This window comes from Malus sylvestris, chromosome 6 (genome assembly GCF_916048215.2).
Source record: "Malus sylvestris chromosome 6, drMalSylv7.2, whole genome shotgun sequence".
NCBI classification, from domain to species: domain Eukaryota; kingdom Viridiplantae; phylum Streptophyta; class Magnoliopsida; order Rosales; family Rosaceae; genus Malus; species Malus sylvestris.
The window spans coordinates 3749103-3753646 of record NC_062265.1 but is presented as its reverse complement, the minus strand read 5'-3'; the positions used below and the strand labels follow the sequence as shown (position 1 = coordinate 3753646).

Sequence of the window (4544 nt, the reverse complement as noted above, 5' to 3'; positions counted from 1 at the left end):
GTATCCACTAGTGTAAATATTTTAAATTGAAGATCAAATTCATTCATTATATTCATATAGGATCAAAGAGTGTAGCTATAAAAAATCATCAAAATTGAAGTTAAAATAACCGTTAAATCGTGATTTTTCGTTTTATAACCGTTGGAAAGTTTTGTCCTGTTACTTGATCTCTGAATGTTTTTTTTTTTTTTTTTTTTTGCAAATTTTGGCATATACGATCTCGAAGTATATACAAACATGTTTGACGGTTAGATCGTTAAAACTAGTTTCGTAGAATGTGTATCCCATCAAAACAATAGATTCACTAACACTTAATAGTTTATTCATACTTTCATTAACTATGACATAAGATTTTGTGGTATCCACTTATGTAAATATTTTAAATTGACGATCAAATTAGTTCATTGTATTCATATAGGATCAAGGAGTGTAGCTGTAAAAAATCATCAAAATCGGAGTTAAAGTAACCGTTAAATCATGATTTTTCATTTATAACAGTTGAAAAGTTTTGTCCCGTTACTTGATCTCTGAATGTTTGTTTTTTTTCAATTTTTGGCGTATGCGATCTCGAAGCATATACAAAAAAGTTTGATGGTTGGATCGTTGAAATTAGTTTAATAGGATGCGTATCCCATCAAAACGGTAGATTCATTAACACTTAGAGTTTATTTATACTTTCATTAATTAGACTATGGTTCAATTCGTATGTGATGAAATTTTATCATAAAATTATATTTTTGTTTTTTATTACGTATTTTATTTATTAAAATTTTAAAATATTATATGAGATAACATAAAGTATTTTATTCATTACCGTTGCTTACCCAGTTCGCTAGTTATGCCAATGCCGACGACGACGACGACATAACGGATGATGACATGGAACATCCATAACCCTTGTTTTATGTGTTTTGTGTCATAGCCTGTCCTGAAATATTTATTTTCGACAGCGTGAGATTACTTATTTACCCTTGGACGTTTTGTGTGGTCATGTGGGTGAAGTTTTATTTGGACCAATTCAAAGATTTTCCTAAGTTTTTGGAACACTTGGGACTTAGTTTTGTTGCTTGTAACCAACTAGGACCACACACAAGCACCTGTACTTTTCTCTTTCTCCTGTTGACTCTCTCTCTCTCCCTTCCCTCTTGGATTTCCTTCAGTTTCCATACAAGCCGTACGGTCAACCTTAAACTCCTTCAACCAGTCACAGATCGATGTTAAAAAGGTGATGTTCTTGTTCCCTACAAGCTCTTGAGTCCATTCGTACAATTTTTAGGACTTGAAAGCTTGTAAAACCCGAGAAACCATAACATCCAATTTTAGGTACTATTCATGCACACGTAAATATGTAGTTTTCTGAGAGTTTTGAAGTATAAGGAGCTTTAGATCATCTTCACGAGGCTCAGAGAAGAAAAATGAAATGATTTGGATGTCGGGAAGCTCGAGAATAGGGAGTTGCAGGTTTAGCCGGAATATCGATGGATTTTCAAGCGAGTTCCGTAGGTTTTAGGACTTTTGAAAGGTAAGGTTTTGTTCTACTTGTCCTAAGCCTCAATTTGGTTCAAGTTTCGTGGAATTTGGTTCAGAATTGGACGAGATATGAAGGTTTTCGTGATTTTCTAGTTTCCGGTGAATTGCGACGGCGACGGAGACCGGTGAGGCTAACCGGAGAAGAAGATAGAATATTCCGTCAGAGTTGACGAAATAATCTGACACCATCAGGTAGAATTAACGGTTTATGTTACTTTTTAACGAAATATTCCACCGAATATTCCTAACGGGGTTAGGGGATTCCGTTAGGGTCCCTGCGCGTGGCCGCGAGTGTTGCTGTGCCCTTGTCGGCTCGTGGGATGTCGGAAAATTTTTCTAAAAATATGGGGATGTTCATGAGGTTGTGTAGATCACGTTGGTATATTCAAACATCCCATTTGAGTAATGTATGAGAAGTTATTAGCTAGTATTGGTTATGTGCTTTAAATTAACGTTTTTATAGTTGTTTCGCATATAGGGGAGACTTATCCCGAGGACGAGTGTAGTCAAGGACGACTCGGGGGCTACGACCCTTTGACATACTAGTGAGTGGCATTTTGGTTTTCAGTATATACTTATATACTTGATATTTTCCCAGAAAATGCATTTAAATGAGTTATGATTTAAATTGTCATGCCAAATTACATCCAGTCTTGTCGTATAGACCCTTCCAATGGTTCCGACTTGTATGCAGTGTAGCGCCGTATAGGTCACTTACAGTGACTCCGGCTAGATTGACTAATGAGCTATGAATTCAGCCATATAGACTTATGCATGGGTTCCGGCTAATATATTTGTTGATGCACAAAATCAGCGAAGACTTTGGTACAACAGAAAGTGTCAGGTTTTGTGACCTTCGCTTGGTTGCTTCGGTCACTAGTGAGGATAAGTACGTAAATGAATAGAGACAGAGAAGCAAACACAGGATGTACGTGGTTCACCCAGATTGGCTACGTCCACGGAGTAGAGGAGTTCTTATTAGTAGTGAAGGGCTTACACAAGTACAAAGGATCAAGCTCTCAATTTAGTGAGTTCTTGTGAATGATTTAACACAAATGGCATTAGCCAATATTGTGGGGGAATGACCCCTATTTATAGAAAAACTTGTAGCTTTGTCACATTGACATGTGTCATGTTATGATTGGTTCTTGATGTCGACACGTGCTGCGCTCTGATTGGCTTCTAATCTTGACACGTGTCGAGTAGTGATTGGCCTCCTGGTCGGAGGGGAACTCTTCTGGGTCCTTGACAGTATAGCGTTGGCCGGTGCTCGGTAGTTTCGGGATTGGTCAAGTATGGTACAAACAGTGCTCCCCTAAGTTCCCGAGTGAGGGAAACTCCTCGGTTGGGGACTTGCAAGATCCAATCCCTTGAGTAATCACGAAACTTCTAAGTACCGAAGTGTGGTCTGATCTTCATCTGCCCTTCTCTGAAAGTACTTGTAGTTTCGGGCTTGGTCAAGTGCGATACAAACCCTATAGTAGGAGTCCCCCAAGTCGCCGAGCTAGGAGATCTGCCGAAAGAGGTGACAGACAAGGTAAGCAGTCAAACTTCCAAGTAAGCAACCCAGGATCAGAGGTTTGACTTCGGCTTCCGGTTGATTGTTCTCCTTCTCCTTGTCTCTCATTCAACTGCCAGGATAAGGAGAAGCAAATGGATAAGAGATGATATGAGATACTTTTGCTTTTGAAGAAGTAACTTTCCACAGGCTTATTCTTGAACTGTGCTGGAGGGTTTTCTGGTGCCCTTCAGAGTATAAGGCCGACTCAAAAATTTGAGGGTCAAAACAAGTCCATCAAATCTAGAATACGTTCGACCTTGATGATATGGGATACTTTTGCTGTTGACGGAATAATGAATGTGGTATGGAAAGGTGTCGTGCTGTAGTGATCTGTTTCAGCTCACCGTTGAACCTTCTGCTTCAATCTTTTGCATGGCAGAAGTGGTGTGCAACCTTTGCATTTAAATGGTCCTTCAGAACATTCCTTCATAGTGACTCATCCACGCTTGGCAGCTTCAGTGTAAAGAGCCAATATCTGATCAACTGTCATGAGGTATTTGCCGGTGGAATTCGTGACCTTGACAGCAGTTGAGGATGAGTACTCGAGAGCAATGCTAAGTAAGCAACCAGGCAAAGGCTCCAGGCAGTCAGTTCCAAATTGGAGGTTTGATTTCAGGTTCCGACTGACTGCTCTCTTTCTCCTTGTCCTGCAGGTGTGGACAAGGACAAAGACAAAGACAGGGAGAAAGCATGATATGGGATACTCTTGCTTTCGACCCTGATGATATGAGATACTCTTGTTCTTGGTGTGGCTTATTTGCTGAGGTATTATCGGGGGGAAATAAAGCTGAGTATTTCGAGAGGTTATGTTGAGGGTGCCTTTTCGAATGCGAGAAAGGGTTGAGCATTTTTGCAGGTTTGCCTGTCCGTTGAGGAGGGAGGTCAATGTATATAGGGATTTCCCAATAACAAGTAGTAATGTTATTCCTTTACCCTTCTTGGTCACAGCAATGTAGTGGGAGCTGCCAGCTTCACGTGTTTTAATTTTGTCAAAGCACTTTGAAAAAGTGGTATGTGGTATCTGGAAAGCTGATATTACGTGTGAAGATTACAGACAAGTTTTATCTAAGGAAATCTGGCTCTCGAAGTTCTGAGAGTTGTGCCTCTTCGGTTTTCGAACAAGCAATCCCGTCGAGGATCTGACTCTCGAGATTCGGAAAGCGGTGCTACTCCGGTTTTTGAGAAAGTAATTATGTTGGGAGTCTTTTCTCGAATGTGAGTAAAGGTTGGACGTTCTTGCCAACCTGTCTTGCCGCAAAACACGGAGGTCGACACACATAGGGACTTTCCAGTTGTCAAGCAGTGGTGCTGTTCCTTTACCCTTATGGGTAATAGTAGGGTAGCTGGAACTTCGAAATTCTCGTGCCTAAACTTTGTCAGAGATCTTTGACAAAGTTATATGTGGTACCCGAGGAGTTGATGGTGCATATGGAGAGCGGTGATTGAACAGTAA

The 4544-nt window shown here is 40.2% G+C and overlaps 1 long non-coding RNA gene across 1 annotated transcript; it reads left to right on the top strand.

Annotated features, from left to right (window-relative positions):
- The first annotated feature begins 1222 nt into the window (after nucleotides 1-1222).
- On the top strand, nucleotides 1223-2041 carry LOC126625244 (uncharacterized). The gene is made up of 3 exons (XR_007624362.1): nucleotides 1223-1522; nucleotides 1624-1722; nucleotides 2009-2041. It is a non-coding gene; the product is annotated as an uncharacterized LOC126625244 (long non-coding RNA).
- Nucleotides 2042-4544: the final 2503 nt, after the last annotated feature.